This window comes from Oncorhynchus nerka, linkage group LG20 (genome assembly GCF_034236695.1).
Source record: "Oncorhynchus nerka isolate Pitt River linkage group LG20, Oner_Uvic_2.0, whole genome shotgun sequence".
Taxonomy (NCBI): Eukaryota; Metazoa; Chordata; class Actinopteri; order Salmoniformes; family Salmonidae; genus Oncorhynchus; species Oncorhynchus nerka.
This window is the reverse complement of record NC_088415.1, coordinates 37,431,445-37,452,182: the sequence shown is the minus strand read 5'-3', so window position 1 is coordinate 37,452,182 and position 20,738 is coordinate 37,431,445.

The following is a 20,738-nucleotide window of genomic DNA, read 5'->3' as shown; positions in this document are numbered from 1 at the left end:
CCAACCCTACCACTCACTCAACCCTGGCAAGACGGAGGAGAAAGTAAGGGAGGAAAAGAGTGAGAAAGTAAGAGAAAGAAAGAGTGAGTTGGAAGGTTTCACAGGTTGTTCACAGAAACGTCAAGACACTTAGTTAAAACACCCATGATGGGAACCTAGCCTGTGACAAGTTTTTCAAGAAATAACGGTCAACCTCAATTTTACAGGGTTATGTGCTGTAGTGCATTCTTATTTCACAGCTGTGCTCCATACTTCCAGTTGACTACCCTATTCCTCTCTTCAAGGTGAACAAACCACCCCTTGCATTGGTTTGAATATAATCTGTATGTCTGATCTGAGGACAAAAACACACATATTGATGGAGAGATTTTGATGGGGGGATCTGTGTAAATGTGAGGGTTCAACAACTAAAATAGAAAAAGCCCATTAATTTCCTCTGAGAGCCAATTAGAGAGGACAGGGTAATTGCGTCTGAGCTGCTCCCTCTGATGTGATGTGTCTGCTGAGTGAGCCATTGTGTTAAAGTGTTTATTATTATTTTGTCCTTGCTCCAAGGCATTTCACAGGCAGGGCACAAGGAAGAGGGAACAGAATGCGTGTGTTCGTGCCACGTTCTCACACACCAGAATAACTCCATAACAAGACGTTGGAGACAGCTGGACCACGTTGTCATCGCGGGGAAATGAGGCAGTAGAGGATCCGAAATAGAAGTGAGAGAGAGGGAGTAGAGAGAGAGAGAAACGGAGAGACAGAGAGATAGTGAGAGAGAAAGATAGAAAAGGAGGGAGAAAGAGAGGGATAGCGAGAGAGAATCCCGACCAGAATCCCTTCCATCAAAGAGACGAGAGAGAGAAAGAGAGAGAGAGAGAGAAAGCGAGAGAGAGAGAAGTGGGAAGACAGAGAGAAAGAGAGACGAGAGAAACCAAGCAAACCATATTAACACCCTATATAGACCCCCCCAATTCAGACCTATGACCTTTCTGCCCACCCCATGCCCCACACCCCTGCGGCAAAGACCTCAACATGACAGCCGCCCAAGCCCCACTAGGTTACAGAGAGCTGGCAGACCCATCCACCAAACTAACAGGTGTGAAACAGGGAAGATACAGTACTCAGGTGCTATGCTAATTTGGTATAGAACAGACCTAACCCACTCTATTAAATGAGTGAAAACAGGAAAAACTTTCATCTGGCTAGAAATAAATAAGGAAATTATATCAACAGAGAAAAATCTCCTCATGTGTGCTACCTATGTCCCGCCAATAGAATCCCCATTCTTTAACGATGACAGCTTCTCCATCCTAGAGGGGAGATCAACAATTTCCAGGCCCAGGGACATGTACTATGCTGTGGCGACCTAAATGCCAGAACTAGACAAGAACCTGACACCCTCAGCACACAAGGGGACAAACACCTACCTGGAGGTGACAACATTCCCGCCCCCATTATTCCCCCATAGACACAACTACGACAACATAACCAACAAAAACGGATCATCACTCCTGCAGCTCTGTCGGACCCTGGGTATGTACATAGTCAATGGTAGGCTGAGGGGACTCCTATGATAGGTACACATATAGTTAATCTGTTGGCAGTAGTACTGTAGACTAATTTATCACTGACCTCAACCCAGAGTCTCTTAGAGCGTTCACAGTCAGTCCACTGACACCCTTATCAGATCACAGCAAAATCACAATCTACTTAAACAGAGCTTTGCTATGAGGAATCAAATCCAAAGGAGCTGAATAATATTAAGAAATGCTATAGATGGAAGGAGAGTAGTGTGGAAATCAACAAAAAAAACAGTTAGGCAACAACAAATTCAATCCCTTCTAGACAATTTCCTGGACAAAATGTTTCTCTGTAATAGTGAAAGTGTAAACCTGGCAGTAGAAAACCTAAACAGTACATTTGACCTCTCAGCTTCCCTATAAAATCTAAACACTTCAAGCAGACAACCTAAGAAAACCACAATGACAAATGGTTTGATGAAGAATGCAAAAACCTAACAAAGAAAATGAGAAACCTATTCAACTGTCACGACTTCCGCCGAAGTCGGTTCCTCTCCTTGTTCGGGCAGCGTTCGGCGGTCAACGTCACCGGTCTTCTAGCCATCGCCAATCCACCTTTCATTTTCCATTTGTTTTGTCTTGTTTTCCCACACACCTGGTTTACATTTCCCTCATTACTTGTCGTGTATTTAACCCTCTGTCCCCCCATGTCTGTGTGTGAAATTGTTTGTTGTAAGTGCCTGTGCACATTGTGACTGGTGCGCGATGGGTTTTGTACCCATATTTTTGTATTTCTGGATGCCGGGGGTTTTGATAATTAAACTGCTCTGGTTATTACCCAGTTCTGCTCTCCTGCGTCTGACTTCCCTGCCACCAGTTACGCACCCCTTACACCAACCAAAAACATAGAGACTCAGAAAACCCGAGCCTACGGATTCACTATGGTGAATCACTAAAACAATACAGAAATACATTACGGGAAAAGAAGGAACAGCACGTCAGAAATCAGCTCAATGTAATTGACAAATCCATAGATTCTAACAACTTCTGGGAAAATTGGAAAACTCAAAATAAACAACAACACGAAGAGTTATCTATCCAAAACAGAGATGTATGGATAAACCACTTCCCAATTTTTGGGGAGCTCTATAACAAACAACAAACAGCAAAAACATATACATGATAAAAATACAGATATTTTAAATACTACCAAAACCCACTGGATTTTCCAACCCCAAAAGGCCTGTGGTGTTGATGGTATCCTAAATTAAATGATAAATTATACAGACCACAAATTCCAAATGGCTATACTTAAACTCTTTAACATCATCCTCAGCTCTGGTATCTTCCCCAATATTTGGAACCAAGGACTGATCACCTCAATCCACAAAAGTGGAGACAATTTTGACCCCAATAACTACAGTGGGACATGTGTCAACAGCAACCTTGGGAAAATCCTCTGCATTATCATTAACATCAGACTCGTTGTTTTCCTCAGTGAAAACAATGTACTGAGCAAATGTCAAATTGGCTTTTTACCAAATTACCGTACAACAGACCGCGTATTCACCCTGCACATCTTAATTGACAAACAAACAAACCAAAACAAAGGCAATGTTTTCTCATGCTTTGTTGATTTCAAAAAGCTTTCAACTCAAATTGGCACCAGGGCCTGCTATTCAAATTGATAGAAAGTGGTGTTGGGGGAAAAACATACAACATTATAAAATCCATGTACACAAACAACAAGTGTTTGTTTAAAATGGACAAAAAACACACACATTTCTTTCCACCGGGTGAGATAGGGATTCAGAGTGAGATAGGGATTCAGCTTAAGCCCCTCCCTCTTCAACATATATATAAACGAATTGGCAAGGGCACTAGAACAGTCTGCAGCACCCGGCCTCACCCTACTAGAATCTGAAGTCAAATGTCTACTGTTTGCTGATGATTTGGTGCGTCTGTCACCAACCAAGGAGGGCCGACAGCAGCACCTAGATCTTATGCACAGATTCAGACCTGGGCCCTGACAGTAAATCTCAGTAAGACAAAATAATGGTGTTCCAAAAAAGGTCCAGTTCTCAGGACCACAAATAGAAATTCCATCTAGACACAAAAAACGATACATACCTCAGCCTAAACATCAGTGCCACAGGTAACTTCCCCAAAGCTGTAAACGATCTGAGAGACAAGGCAAGAAGGGCCTTCTATGCCATCAAAAGGAACATGAAATTCAACACACCATTTAGGAAAGAATACGGGCAAAAAATAATTGAATCAGTTTTAGAACCCATTGCCCTTTATGGTTGTGAGCTCTGGGGTCTGCTCACCAACCAAGAATTCACAAAATGGGACAAACACTAAATTGAGACTCTGCACGCAGAATTCTGCAAATAAATCCTCTGTGTACAACGTAAAACACCAAACGATGCATGCAGAGCAGAATTAGGCCGATACCCGCGAATGATCAAAATCCAGAAAAGAGCCATTAAATTCTACAACCCCCTAAAAGGAAGCAATTCCCAAACCTTCCATAACAAAGAAATCACCTATAGAGAAATAAACCTGGAGAAGAGCCCCCTAAGCAAGCTGGTCCTGGGGCTCTGTTCACAAACACAAACAGACCCCACAGAGCCACAGGACAGCAACACAATTAGACCCAACCAAATCATGATAAAATAAAAAGATAATTGATACTTGATACATTGGAAATAATTTACCAAAAAACAGAGCAAACTAGAGTGCTATTTGGCCCTTAACAGAGTGTACACAGAACGGCAGAATACCTGACCACTGTGACTGACCCAAATTTAAGGAAATCTTCGACTACTGTATGTACAGACTCAGTAAGTATAGCCTTGCCATTGAGAAAGGCTGCCGAAGGCAGACCTGGCTCTCAAGAGAAGACAGGCTATGTGCACACTGCCCACAAAATGAGGTGGAAACTGAGCTGCACTTCCTAACCTCCTGCCAAATGTATGACCATATTAGAGACACATATTTCCCTCAGATTACACAGATCCACAAAGAATTTGAAAACAAATACCACAGTATGCCATTACAGCAGCAATATTTGTAATCTGTTGCCACAAGAAAAGGGCAACCAGTGAATTACAAACACCATTGTAAATACAACCTATATTTATGCTTATTTCTTTTCCATTTTGTTCTTCAACTATTTGCACATTATTACAACACTGTATATAATGACATTGGAAATCTATTAATTTTTTAAAACTTCTGTGAGTGTAGTGTTAACTGTACATTTTATTGTTTAATTCACTTTTGTTTATTATCTACTTCAGGTTAACATACGTTTCCCATGCCAATAAAGCCCTTGAATTGAGAGAGAGAGAGAGAGAGAGAGAGAGAGAGAACGAGGAACAGGCAGATGTGCAGATGGCCCAGCATTCAACACTTCAGTGACACAATCAAGCTGTTAGGGGGCGGATGAATAACAACGAGAAAAAAAAACAATGAAGTACTTTGCACCCACAGCAGTAAGTAATTTACACTCCCACTTAACTGCAAGGAGAGCCAAAATAGGCCCAACATTGGAAAGGTTTCGTATTACTCATTCATACACAGTGTATCCCCCCACACATTTCCACACTCCACCAGGGATGACCTTTTATTACAGTTGAGTACACCTGCTCGGCACATGGAGCAGGTGACACGCACATACACAGTCTTGTACAGCTAATGTCGTAGGGACGCACAATTCAGTCCCATTCAAAATCATATTTTCCCTAACCCTACATTCTTAATTTAACTAGGCAAGTCAGTTATGAACAAATTCTTATTTACAACGACGCCCTACACCAGCCAAACCCAGATGACAGTGGGCCAATTGTGCGCCGCCATATGGGACTATCAATCACAGCCGGTTGTGATACAGCCTGGATTTGAACCAGGGTGTCTGTAGGGACACCTAAAGCACTGAGATGCAGTACCTTAGACTGCTGCACCACTTGGGAGCACAACAAAAAAATTCTAACATTTACCCTAAACTATCTAGAAATAGCATTTGACAATGAAATGTCCTGTTGGTCCAAAATAATGTTTTTTTTTTTCTTGTGAGGACTTCTGGTTAAACACGTCCACAAACACACACACGCACGCACACACACACACACACACACACACACACACGCACACGCACAAATGGCAAGCGGGCAGGAACAAGACACGACAATGCATCCCAGTCATTTCACACGCTCCTCGCTCAAATGAGCCACTATCAAGCAAAAACCAAATTGCTTAATGGAGTAATCTCCTCCCCCTTCGCCATCGGATACGAGGGGTGGTGAGAAGTAGAATGCATTGTTTTGCATACTAACAAGGAAACATTGGATATCCTTATCCTTTCCAACTGCAAGAGGATACTTCCCACTCCACAATGTTGACGAAGGTTCATCAGACTTCTGTGAAAGCAAGCCAATTAATGTGTCTAAAGGCATCTGTGTGAGATAACAGAGAAACTAAGTTGGATTGCTTGTTTGACTCTGGCTAACGCTGTCGATTTCAGATCTGTCTGATAAGCCCCAGGGCACAGTAACGGTTTGCAACCCGAATTTGAAACATTGATGCACTATAAAAGGTTAGAGGCACCATTAAACACAATGGGATCAAAATAGTCAGCATAGGCTACCTAAAATAGTCATTATACAGTAGGTTATTTGCTTTTCCCTGTGTGTTATCCGTGTCAAACAGACAGCAGTAGTGTTCTAAGAGTGTGGGTGTATGTATATACAGTTGAAGTCGGAAGTTTACATACACCTTAGCCAAATACATTTAAACTCAGTTTTGATTATTATTATTTATTATTTTACAATTGCTGACATTTAATCTGAGTAAAAATCCCTGTCTTGTGTCAGTTAGAATCACCTCTTTATTTTAATAAGAATGTGAAATGTCAGAATAATAGTAGAGAGAATGATTTATTTCAGCTTTCATTTCTTTCATCACATTCCCAGTGGGTCAGACAAGCTTTAACTTCCTGACTGATGTCTTGAGATGTTGCTTCAATATATCCACATAATTTTCCATCCTCATGATGCCATCTACTTTGTGAAGTGCACCAGTCCCTCCTGCAGTCCCTCCTGCAGCAAAGCACTCCCACAACATGATGCTGCCACCCCCGTGCTTCACGGTTGGGATGGTGTTCATCCAAACATAATGATGGTCATTATGGCCAAACAGTTCTATTTTTGTTTCAGCAGACCAGAGGACATTTCTCCAAAAAAGTACGATCTTTGTCCCCATGTGAAGTTGCAAACCGTAATCTGGCTTTTTTTATAGCGGTGGCTTCTTCCTTGCTGAGCGGCCTTTCAGGTTATGTCGATATAGGACTCGTTTTACTGTGGATATAGATACTTTTGTACCCGTTTCCTCCAGCATCTTCACAAGGTCCTTTGCTGTTGTTCTGGGATTGATTTGCGCTTTTCGCACCAAAGTACGTTAATTTCTAGGAGACAGAACGTGTCTCCTTCCTGAGCGGTATGACAGCTGCGTGGTCCCATGGTGTTTATACGTGCAAACTATTGTTTGTACAGATGAACGTGGTACCTTCAGGCATTTGGAAATTGCTCCCAAGGATGAACCAGACTTGTGGATGTCTACAATTTATTTTCCGAAGTCTTGGCTGATTTGTTTTGATGTCAAGCAAAGAGGCACTGAGTTTGAAGGTAAGCCTTGAAATACATCCACAGGTACACCTCCAATTGACTCAAATGATGTCAATTAGCCAGAATCTTCTAAAGTCATGACATAATTTTCTGGAATTTTCCAAGCTGTTTAAAGGCACAGTCAACTTAGTGTATGTAAACTTTTGACCCACTGGAATTGTTAAACAGTGAATTATAATTGAAATAATCTGTCTGTAAACAATTGTTGAAAAAATTACCTGTGTCATGCACAAAGTAGATGTCCTAACCGACTTGCCAAAACTATAGTTTGTTAACAAGAAATTTGTGGAGTGGTTAAAAAATGAGTTTTAATGACTCCAACCTAAGAGTATGTAAACTTCTGTTTTTATATTGTTGGCAGATAAAGCACACCAAAAGCAGCATTCGTGTTATTCATATTTCTCCAACATTGAACAATAAACACAAACAAATGAATTGACAATGTAATTCATTCTCCTTTATTGTAAATGCAGAATGTTGACATTCTGTTGTTGAGATTGGTGCCTCTATGATCAAACATGGATTTTTAATAGCTTTCTTCACCCCCTATGCTCCTGGACACAGGGGGGTTACTAATATCACTTTGGTTACTTATATCACTCTGACTAAGAAGAGAGGGAACAAACAAAGGACAAAACAATTACTGCACGTCCAACATTACATTACATGCCAACATGTCTGTCTGATCTCCTGGGTATGAGAAGTGAGCAAGGGAGAGGGTAAGCCTGATGAGAGCTTAGCGGGCATGTGTGTCATGGTCTGATCCAGACAGGGATTTAGGGTCTCTCTTCTTTCTGCCTGGCCTTCCTGCATGTCCGTCAAGGAGGAAGCTCCGCTCGGGCTCGCATCACATCCATGGTAATACCCTGATACCTTAATCCAGGCTGGCCTTTACTTCGTGGCCCTGCAGATATGAATGCAGATATGAAATGTAGATGGGGAATTGAGGGTGTCAATGGGGAAATGCCAGGATCAGAATTTGACATGGTCATTAACTCTCCTTTGTTCTTCAGTGTGTCAGAGAGAGGGGGGACTAGGAGGATGGGGCAGGGGATACGAGACCAAAGGAAATCCACAGAGATCTTGAGGGGGACCTTACCAGGTCGGTAGTAATTGAATCACATACTCAAACGCACATATGCTACACACACGTACATATATACATTGATGGCATTCTTCACGATAACCATAGGCTACAACACTGTGTTTCATGTCTCTAAATGGTCTGTAAATTAGCCTATAGTCATACTGTACTTCTTTGTGAGTCATGTAAACAAGGCTAGCTAGTTTAGTGGAGGTTATGAGTGCTTGCTAGTCTCCACAGGAGAGAAGTAGGGCCCCTGGCTCCACAGCCCAGCAGCTGTCTGCTCGCAGCTCTCAGCTCTCTCTCTCGCGCTCTCTCTCTCTCTCTCTCTCTCTGCTACTGATAAAAATGTAAATTAGCTTCATTCAAAGTTTAATTTTTTCGTCATGTATTATTTAAAATGAAATCTCTCTGAAGCACCACCAAATGTATCATACAGGACTGCCATCATTATCTATGAAAATAATATAAAAAATGTACGACTAGCCTTAGGATTGCCTAGAAAAAATACATTTTCCCAAAGACATTTCTCTAGATATCGGACGTGCAATAACTTCTATTAGATGCATGGAAAACAGAGGTAGCATTGTATATGCACGTAATGAAATGTGTAGAAATCTTGGAGATGCATCAACTGTAAACTGAGTGTACAAAATTTTAAGAACACCTGCTCTTTTGATTTCTATTTGCCATATACTCTTCAACTGTGCTGTGATGTTTTACAACAGTTCTAAAACTTTCCATTCTCACAATATCGACAGATTGTCAATGAAAGAGAAACCGCTTTGCAAACAATATCATTATATTATTGATCTATTGACTACGAATTTTGAAAACACTTGCTCTTCCCAGGACATAGATTGACCAGGTGAAAGTTATGATCCCTCATTGATTTCACCTGTCAAATCCACTTCAATCCCTCTCCTTTGTTCTTCAGTGTTGCTCTTCAGGGTGAAGGAGAGGATACAGGTTAGAGAAGGATTTTTAAGCCTTGAGACAATTGAGACATGGATTGTATATGTATTCTGTTTAGAGGGTGAACGGGCAAGACAGAATATTTAAATATTCAAAGGATGGTATTTGGTGCCAGGCACACCGGTTTGTGTGTTTCAAGAACTGCAACGCTGCTGGGTTTTCCAAGATGCAACACCCAAAGGACATCCAGCCAAATTGAGACAACTGGCCAGCACACCTTGTCGAGTCCATGCCCTGATGAATTGAGGCTGTTCTGAGGGCAAAAGGGGTGCAACTCAATATTAGGAAGGTGTTGCTAATGTTTTATACACTCGGTGTATACACTGATTACTCATGTATGAATTGGACCGACGATCATCACCCAGTGGTTTAGTTCAACAAGAACCAAAGTTATGTTGTTGTTAAATATGGATGATGTAATAAACAATGCATGGAAACAACTACAAATAACTAGTAAATTGCCCTTTTTTGCACTGGCTTTTCCAAGTAAATCAAAAAGTACACTTTGACACTTGCTCATGAACAGAGGAATGTGATACTACTACTGTATTAGATAAATCACAAGATCATTTACCAATCATACAAATGTACCATCATCCATAATAACGACCATTAACACATGTTCCATCAGCCTTTCAGCCATACAGAATGTGCCCGCAGATTCCTCAGCGCCTGAGAAATCACAAAGACAAGCCTGCAGTCTGCTTAACAACAACCATGACCCTGCCTGTAGACTGCTGTGTATGTTTCATCTCTCTGCATGGACAGCTCATGTCCTGTGCCGGCATCTCCGAGACCTTTGTCTCCTCATTGCACAAGAAAACAACCTCCTTTACACCACACACTTCGAAAGCTACCATTCAGCTCTCTCTCCAGGTCTGATCTGATGTGTGTTTGTGTGTATGTGTGTGTATCAGAGCCATCTCTCAGGGAGCGGCATTCCAACCAGCTGAATCCCCGAGACCCGTAATAACCCAGCAATTTCTCCCTCCCACCCCAGCTCTTGCCCTCATCCGTAGCCCTCAGCCCATAGCCCCGCGCACCACCAAGTACACAAGTACACACACGCATGCACACACAAACACACACACACCTGCTGATGTGGTCATGTGAAAAAGACTCCGACATGATGTCGAAAGACAACCTAGAGACCGTAGCTCCCAGTTCAGCCAGGTCACGCGTGATACAAGTCAGTATCTGACATCCATCCATGTCTGAGGACGTAGGGAGATGACATGGAAACCGGTCACTAGGGTCAACAATAGGTTATGCTAGGGCATTGTGCATAGAGATGGCAGATGGGCATAAGCATCTGCCTCTGATTCCAAAAGGTTGCAAGTTCAAATCCAGCAATAGAAGTTTGTTTTTGAGACTCCAACGGTTGCAAGTTCGGATCCCAGCCATAGAAAGTTTTTTTATTAAATTTTTGTTTTAAGCCTTTCCCAAACCTTAACCCTTACCTCAAGCGGTCGGAGTTAAAAACTAACCTTAAGATTTCGGGGTTAATGCCTAAACTTAACCCTAACCTTAAAAATCCTGAATTAATGCCTAAAATGAACCTTAAACACTTTGAAATTTGACGTTTGCAATAACTTCGAAATGTTACATTGAGAAACGTGCATGAACGTCTAATTCTGACGTGAGATTGACGTGGGACTGACGTGAGACTGACGTGGGACTGACGTGGGACTGACGTGGGACTGACGTGGGACTGACGTGAGACTGACGTGGGACTGACGTGGGACTGACGTGGGACTGACGTGAGTCTGACGTGGGACTGACGTGGGACTGACGTGGGACTGACGTGAGTCTGACGTGGGACTGACGTGGGACTGACGTGGGACTGACGTGAGACTGACGTGGGACTGACGTGGGACTGACGTGGGACTGACGTGAGACTGACGTGAGACTGACGTGGGACTGACGTGGGACTGACGTGGGACTGACGTGAGACTGACGTGAGACTGACGTGGGACTGACGTTGGACTGACGTGGGACTGACGTGGGACTGACGTGGGACTGACGTGGGACTGACGTGAGACTGACGTGGGTTGCCCAGTAAGGCTTTATTCATCTTACTGTTAAGTGTTCTTAGTGTGTCAGCACTCTTTCTGTCTGTGTATAGTAAACATCTTGTCACAGGATATTGTGGTCATGGAAACGGTCAGGTAGAACAAATATTTTTTTAGCTGTCTAAGCTTTGCTTTTGTGAACCACAGAACACATTCAGTTTTTTACGTGGGTTCTGCCAAATTCCAAATTGCTTCCTAATAATTTATTATGCAGAAAAATTAATCCATGCTTTTGTCACTTCTAGGTTAGACTACTGCAATGCTCTACTTTCCGGCTACCCGGATAAAGCACTAAATAAACTTCAGTTAGTGCTAAATACGGCTACTAGAATCCTGACTAGAACCAAAAAATTTGATCATATTACTCCAGTGCTAGCCTCCCTACACTGGCTTCCTGTCAAGGCAAGGGCTGATTTCAAGGGCTTGCTCCTACCTATCTCTCTGATTTGGTCCTGCCGTACATACCTACACGTACGCTACGGTCACAAGACGCAGGCCTCCTAATTGTCCCTAGAATTTCTAAGCAAACAGTTGGAGGCAGGGCTTTCTCCTATAGAGCTCCATTTTTATGGAATGGTCTGCCTACCCATGTGAGAGACGCAAACTCGGTCTCAACCTTTAAGTCTTTACTGAAGACTCATCTCTTCAGTGGGTCATATGACTGAGTGTAGTCTGGCCCAGGAGTGTGAAGGTGAACGGAAAGGCTCTGGAGCAACGAACCGCCCTTGCTGACTCTGCCCGGCCAGTTCCCCTCTTTCCACTGGGATTCTCTGCCTCTAACCCTATTACAGGGGCTGAGTCACTGGCTTACTAGGGCTCTTTCATACCGTCCCTAGGAGGGGTACGTCACTTGAGTGGGTTGAGTCACTGATGTGATCTTCCTGTCTGGGTTGGCGCCCCTTGGGTTGTGCCGTGGCGGAGATCTTTGTGAGCTTTACTCAGCCTTGTCTCAGGATGGTAAGTTGGTGGTTGAAGATATCCCTCTAGTGGTGTGGGGGCTGTGCTTTGGCAAAGTGGGTGGGGTTATATCCTTCCTATTTGGCCCTGTCCGGGGGTGTCCTCGGATGGGGCCACAGTGTCTCCTGACCCCTCCTGTCTCAGCCTCCAGTTTTTATGCTGCAGTAGTTTATGTGTCGGGGGGCTAGGGTCAGTTTGTTATATCTGGAGTACTTCTCCTGTCCTATCCGGTGTCCTGTGTGAATTTAAGTATGCTCTCTCTAATTCTCTCTTTCTCTCTTTCTTTCTCTCTCTCTGAGGACCTGAGCCCTATGACCATGCCTCAGGACTACCTGACATGATGACTCCTTGCTGTCCTTAGTCCACCTGGCCATGCTGCTGCTCCAGTTTCAACTGTTCTGCCTGTGATTATTATTATTTGCCCATGCTGGTCATTTATGAACATTTGAACATCTTGGCCATGTTCTGTTATAATCTCCACCCGGCACAGCCAGAAGAGGACTGGCCACCCCACATAGCCTGGTTCCTCTCTAGGTTTCTTCCTAGGTTTTGGCCTTTCTAGGGAGTTTTTCCTAGCCACCGTGCTTCTACACCTGCATTGCTTGCTGTTTGGGGTATTAGGCAGGGTTTCTGTACAGCACTTTGAGATATCAGCTGATGTACGTAGGGCTATATAAATACATTTGATTTGATTTGATTATTACTTTAAAAGACATGCAGGTCAGTCAATACGGATCATTTCAAAAACTTAAAATGTTTCTTCAAGTGCTATCGCAAAAACCATCAAGCGCCATGATGAAACTGGCTCTTATAAGGACCGCCACAGGAATGAAAATCCCCAAGTTATCTCTGCTTCAGAGGTTAAGTTCCTTAGAATTACCAGCCTTAGAAATTGCAGCCCAAATAAATGCTTCACAAGGTTCAAGTAACGAACACATCTCAAATTCAAGTGTTCAGAGGAGACTGTGTGAATCAGGCCGTCATGGTCTAATTGCTGCAAGAAACCAATACTAAACGACACCAATAAAAAGAAGAGACTTACTTTGGCCAAGAAACACAAGCAATGGACATTAGACCAGTGGAAATTTGTCCTTTGGTCTGGAGTCCAAATTTGAGATTTTTGGTTGTTTGGGATTAGTTGGACTATCATTTGTTTTTCAACAGGACAATGACCCAACACACCTCCAGGCCGTGTAAGGGCTATTTGACCAAGAAGGAGAGTGATGGAGTGCTGCATCAGATGACCTGGCCTCCACAATCCCCTGACCTCAACCAAATTGAGATGGTCTTAGATGAGTCAGACTGCAGAGTGAAGGAGAAGCAATCAACAAGGGCTTAGCATAGGAATGTTGGAATATCATTCCAGGTGAAGCTAGTTGAGAGGATGCCAAGAGTGTGCAAAGCTGTCCTCAAGGCAAACGGTGGCTATTTGAAGAATCTCAAATATAAAATCTATTTTGATTTGTTTAACACTTATTTGGTTACTACAATTTCGGTCAATTTCTGCAATAATCTCATCCAAATGTGTATTCTTGAAGTTTGATTTAGCGTTTAAACTCTTACTAGCCATGTTGTACTTTTTCAGTTTTGAGAAAACTTTGTAGAAGAAAGCGAGTGCTGTGACCTGTAATTTTCAATGGAGAATGAATCGCGTTGAGCACAGCCACAGGATAGCGGCCATTACTACTACAAAGGGCCATCACATACTCATGTAAAGCCCAGGTCATTGGCTACCTAGCTAGCTATGTTTCAAAACGCCTTGGACCAAGAGACTGTCAATCAAGTGAACCCGTCTCATTGGTAGGTAATGATGGCTGTCCTTCGTGGACTAATAGACGTGTTGTGTAGCCAACAGGTACTGTAGAATGATGAAACTACATTTGGTTGCCTTCTGGAGTATCTGACGATTACACAGAGACGGAACTTGACCGGGTGAAACAAAGTTAAGCCATTTAGATTTCATAGATCGTTTTGTTGCAAGTTGAAAGAGTTGGAATTCATGCAAAACGCTGTATACAACATGGATCGTGTTTCAGATGTAAAATTTGGTTTTATCAAACAAACTACATTGCTACATTTAATTTCTGGGACCCTCAGGATAACAAACCATAGCAAAATTACTGAATGTAAGTACATTATATACCGTCAGAGGTGAATATATCAAACCAGTTGCCTTGATAAAAGTGATTTGTTGTTGTGCAATATCCTCAAACAATAGCATGGCATTTTTTTCCGCGGTAATAGCTACTGTAAATTTGACACTGCGGTTATATTAACAATAATTTAACCTTTCTGACCATAAGACGTGTCACACCTTGATTTGTTTCACCTGTCCTCGTTATTGTCTCCACCCCCTCCATATGTCGCTTGTTTTCCCCAGTGTATTTATCCCTGTGTTTCCTGTCTGTCTGTGCCAGTTCGTCTTGTTTCCAAGTCAACCTGCGTTTTTCCCGTTCTCCTGCTTTGCACCTTTTTCTAGTCCTCTCGGTTTTGACCCTTGCCTGTTTCTGGACTTTGTACCTGCCTGCCTGACCATTCTGCCTTCCTTGACCACGAGCCTGTCTGCCACTCTGTTCCTCCTGGACTCTGATCTGGTTTTGACCTTTTTGCCTGTCCACGACCATTCTCTTGCCTACCCCTTTGGATTAATAAACATTGTAAGATTCCAACCATCTGCCTCCTGTGTCTGCATCTGGGTCTCGCCTTGTGCCTTGATAACATGTCTATGTCCCGGAAAGTTGGCTTTTGTTTACAACGCCATTCTAGTCAAATATCACATACTGAGCAGCAGCTGTGCCAATTTCGGGACACTGATCCAATAGAGGTTACATCCCAGATATACAGCACATTGATGTACAGCAGCCTAACCACAGATTTAATTTATGTTGTAGAAACCTACCTTTTCTCTTTTCTTTGGGATAGCCATATAGTTACAGAGGAAAAACAAGAAAGATTTCAAACGTGCAGAGCTCGTCTGTTCACCTGCTTCGTCCTTCTACATTACCCATTGGCTACACAACACGTCTATTAGCTTACTTTTTTTGTGTGACAGAATAAATGTAAATCCTTGACGGTAGATAAAATACTGTGCACTGACTTTTATATCTCTATTCATTCAACCAACACATAATCCCAATGAATAGTGAGTCAGTTGGCAGGCAGGTGCTCTCTCTCTCACACATCACACACCAGGAAATACTGTAAGTCCATTTGCTTGCTATTTATCCCTCTGTGAAACAGTGACTGTACACTGAGAACAGGTCTGGGTCCTGTGAAGGCCCTGGTTAAAAGTAATGCACTATATAGGGAAAAGTAATGCCATTTCAGATGCAACTCTGGCATGATGTATTTAAAGGTCTTTCTGTAGCCTAGTAATGATGAATCCTCTGTGCTATGTGGGAGCAGGGTGGGAGCACCATCAGTCTCTGACCGCAGTCCCCATGGGAATGGGGTGCCTATGTGACCGATGGCCCGACCAAGCCGTGCTAAATCACAGTTGGGTTGCATCCCAAATGGCACCCCGTTCCCTGATTTAGTGCACTACTTTTGACCAGGGTCCAAAGGTCTCTGGTCAAAAGTAAAGCACTCTATAGGGAATAGGGTGCCATTTGGGACACAGACTTGATCAGCTCACCACCATTACAGAGCTCACAGGTTTAAGAGGTAATGTATGAAATAGCAAATATCATGCTTTTTTTGCCTCACTATACAGAGGCCCTGCTGTTTTCAGTGAGATAGTTTAACTGTGCCTTACAAAGTAGGTACTTTAACAACCATAGAAAAGAATAGAATGTATCACACAGCATAATATATTTTTATATAGTTATTTTACCCTGTAGACTGTGTTGTTGTTTAAGCCTAATTAGGGAGTGCAGTAAAGCTCTACAGTAAATAACAATGATTTGTAAAAAGGGGTCTGGCTAAGCTAGGGGACACCTGGTGTGTCTATGCTTGACTTGTTACAGCCCTGTAAAATGGCACTTAAACCATTATGAAGCGGAACAATAAGGAGGCCAGCTCCATGGGAGGAGCAGACCAGACAATGGCCAAGCTCAGCTGGATGGCAGTGATCACGCTCCTCCTCCTCTACCTCCTCCTCCACTACCCCCTCCTTCTCCTCTATCACCTCCTCCTACTATATTCCCACCTCCTCCTCCTTCTCTAGTCCACACCAGTTATTATTTTGCGGTCATTACCAGGAAACAGGCAGAATGGCCTCTAATTGCCCCTTTAATTGCTGTGTAAATCCAGGCCATTGCAGAGCCCACAATCAAAGCATAATTTCACCATGAAACGCGGCCAGTCTGTCTGGGACACTGGCTCAGACTGTTGGAGGTACAGCTAGCTTCAATGGAAACAGATGGACATGCACCATGAATTCTGGAATACATCCTAAAACACATTTCCTCCTTCCCAAAAATACAAACCCAATATTACCAACAGGAAGTGACTCATTGTAGCTATTGATATCATTCTTAAAGACAAAGAGTCAAAATAGAGCCATCGGGTGTAGTTACTAGACTAACAACTAGCCTATAGGTGTTTCTGTGCCGACTGAGGCAACATCTAAGAGTAATCACTGATCACCGCTATGTCCATTGTCCTCTAACCAGACACTTAATCTGAACTCAATGAATCAATGATGTAGAACTGATGACCACATTCTCTCTTCAAGTTGAAATACATTTCACTAACCCAGTGTCCTGAGACAGATCTAGTATGAATCACATCTCAGTAGCCAGTGGCACTGAAGAATCTATTGCTCCAGAAGGTACATAAGTTGTGTCCCAAATTGTACCCTATTCCCCCTATGGGTCCTGGTCAAAAGTAGTGCACTTTAAAGGAAATAGTCTGCCACTTGGGATGGACACAGATTCCTCCTGCTCATCATTTGACAGAATAATCTGCCAGTCAAACAGTGCACCTGCAGTTGTGCTGATTTGTCTGTAAGCTTCCGAATGCTGATTGATTCTCGGCTGAAGACTTAAGCATATGATTGATACCACATGTTTATTGTTCACACATGACTGCCTCGTGCTGACAGACAGACTCTCAACGGTCCATCATCATGTGACTACACTAACAGTCAGGGATGGGCTGTCTGTCTGTATTCACTGATAGACCGCTTAAATTGATTATTTACCCATTATGATAAACAGTTGGTTAACAGTTTGGATGCATTGAATGTTTCATTTCATACCTTGTATTCTACCAGCCAGTTGCATTGAGAACACATTCTTATTCAGGACAATGATCCTCAGAAGCCAGCAGATGGATGCAGTTTTGTTGGATAGTATGTTGTGTGGACCATCCCCCAAACCGAAATCAAATCAAATTTTATTGGTCACATACACGTGTTTAGCAGATGTTATTGCAGGTGTAGCGGAATGCAAACACACCTGTATAACATCATTATTAACAAGACAAGTCATGAGTATGTAAGCAGAAACAGTAGGCGGTGGTGTAAAGTACTTAAGTAAAAAGTATTACTTAAGTCGTTTTCGGGGGTATATGAACTTGAGTATTTATATTTGTTTACTTCACTACATTCCTAAAGGACATAATATACCTTTTACTCCATGCATTTTCCCTGACACCCAAAAGTGTCACACCCTGTTTCACCTGTCTTTGTGCTTGTCTCCACCCCCCTCCAGGTAAAGGGGGATATCTAGTCAGTTGTACAACTGAATGCCTTCAACTGAAGGCTGTCTTCAGTTCAACTGTCTTCCGCATTTAACCCAATCCCTCTGAATCAGACAGGTGCAGTGGGCTGCCTTAATTAACATCCACACTGCCTTGCTCAGGGGCAGAACAACAGATTTGTACCTTGTCAGCACTGGGATTCAATCCAGCAACCTTTCGGTTACTGGCCCAATGCTCTAACCACCAGGCTACCTGTGTCGCCGGTCTTCCCCATTATCCCCTGTGCATTTATACCTGTGTTCTCTGTTTGTTCTTTGCCAGTTCGTCTTGTCTTGTCAAGCCTACCAGCGTGGTTTTTTCCGTGCTCCTGGTTTTCCTAGTCTCTGTTTTCTAGCCCTCCTGGTTCCGACCTTTTCTGCCTGCCCTGACACTGAGCCCACTTGCCTGACCATTCAGCCTTCCCTGACCTCAAGCCTGCCGCCCTGTACCTTTTGGACTCTGACCTGGTTAATGAACTTATGCCTGTCCTCGACCGGCCTATTGCCTGCCCCTTGTATTTTAATAAATATTAGAGACACGAACCATCTGCCTCCTGTGTCTGCATCTGGGTCTCGCCCTGTGTCGTTATAAAAGTACTCGTTACATTTTGAATGCTTAGCAGGACAGGACAATGGTCCAATACACACACTTATCAACAGAACAACCCTGGTCACCTACAGGAAAAGGAGGACCGAGCACACCCCCATCCTCATCGACGGAGCTGCAGTGGAGCATGTTGAGAACTTCAAGTTCCTTGGTGTCCACATCAACAACAAAGTATAATGGTCCAAACACACTAAGACAGTCGTGAAGAGGGTACAAAAAAGCCTATTCCCTCTCAGGAGACTGAAAAGATTTGGCATGGGTCCTCAGATCCTCTACAGCGGCACCATCGAGAGCATCCTGACTGGTTGCATCACTGCCTGGTATGGCAACTGCTCGGCCTCCGTCCGCAAGGCACTACAGAGGGTGGTGCGTACTGCCCAGTACATCACTGGGGCCAAGCTTCCCGCCATCCAGGGCCGCTACACCAGGCAGTGTCAGAGGAAGGCCCTAAGGCCCTCTACCACCAAGCCATAAGACTCCTGAACAGCTAAACAAAGGGCTACCCAAACCCCTCTTTTACACTGCTGATACTCTCTGTTTATTTTCTATGCATAGTCACTTTAACTCTACCTACATGTACATATTACCTCAATTACCTCAGCTAATCGGTGCCCCCACACATTGACTCTGTACCAGTACCCCCTGTATATAGCCTCGCTATTGTTATTTTACTGCTGCTGTTGAATTATTTGTTACTCTTATTTTCATTTAAAACATTTTTTAGTTTAACTTATTTTTTTACTTAAACACTTTTTTCTTCTTAACTTCTTAAAGCATTGTTGGTTAATTAAGGGCTTGTAAGTAAGCATTTCACTGTAAGGTCTACACCTTTTGTATTCGGTGCATGTGACAAATGAAATGTGACTTGATTTGATTTTGATCCCTACTGCCTCTGATCTGGTGGTCTCACTAAACACAAATGCTTTGTTTGTCAGTTATGTCTGAGGGTTGGAAAGTGCCCCTGGCTGTCAATAAATAAATTGAACAAGAACATTGTGTCGTTTGGTTTGCTTAATATAAGGAATTTGAAATGATTCATATTTAAAAAAAACTTTTGATACTTATATATATTTTAGCAAATTGCATTTACTTTTGACACTTAAGTATATTTAAAACCAAATACTTTTAGACTTTTACTCAAGTAGTATTTTACTGGGTGATTTTCACTTTTACTTCAGTAATTTTTTATTAAGTTATCTTTACTTTTACTCAAGTATGACAATTGGGTTATTTTCCCACCACTGTATATACGTGTGTAGGCCTATATATGTTCACTTCAAGTGTGTAGGCCTATATATGTTCAGAATGTAGTGGAACTGCAAAATAGACAATAGCACACACCCTAAAACCCAATGTTAATGGAGAATCTATAGGGCCACGTTCCTAATGTAGCAGAAAGAAAGACTGACACCCTCCCTCTGAGACTGAGAGAGATACTGTACCTAATGGATCCATGACCCAATGAGCCACCACAAATGAAAATGGAGAAACACACTTTCCCCTTTTCAATGAGAAAAGACTGCAGTGAACTGCAAGAATAGCTACATACTATGTATCATTATGTGGGATGTTTGCTATGGAGATTTGGAGCACACTGAGTAGGCGTTACTTTAGGCAAGACTGGCCAAGAACTCTTGCTGTTCTTCTGAAACGAATGAGTTCAGGCTGGTGTCAGTAGTCACTAAGTGTGATGAAAAAGGACGTTGTTCAAAAAGGTAATACTGCACTGACATCTTTCTGCAGGACAACACTAAGAAAGCCAAGCCAATTACCTAAGTGTTCCACAGCTTCCATTTTGTGCCAGTTGTGTCCTGTCCCTGTGGCTGAGGTAAAAGAAAGAGCAGCTAGTGCACACCGCTCTGTTCCTGACAGTGGAGTCAATTATCCTTCCTCCGGTAGCCTCAGTATCCCTCCTTTTCCCCGTCTGTGGAGCAGATAGAATTGGATCATAATTGGATCACTCAGAGGAATGATGATGACATGCCCTTGGCTGTAGTATCACACACTGGTCTCCCTCAGGTCCACACACACAACCGTCTGCAGGGTTCATTTTTGCAGGCAGTGACATGCATTAATGATAGATAGCTTCTCTTAGCGCAGATTAACATTGACAATGGAACTCTATACCTCAAATAGCAACATAAGAATCCTTCCTGAATATGTA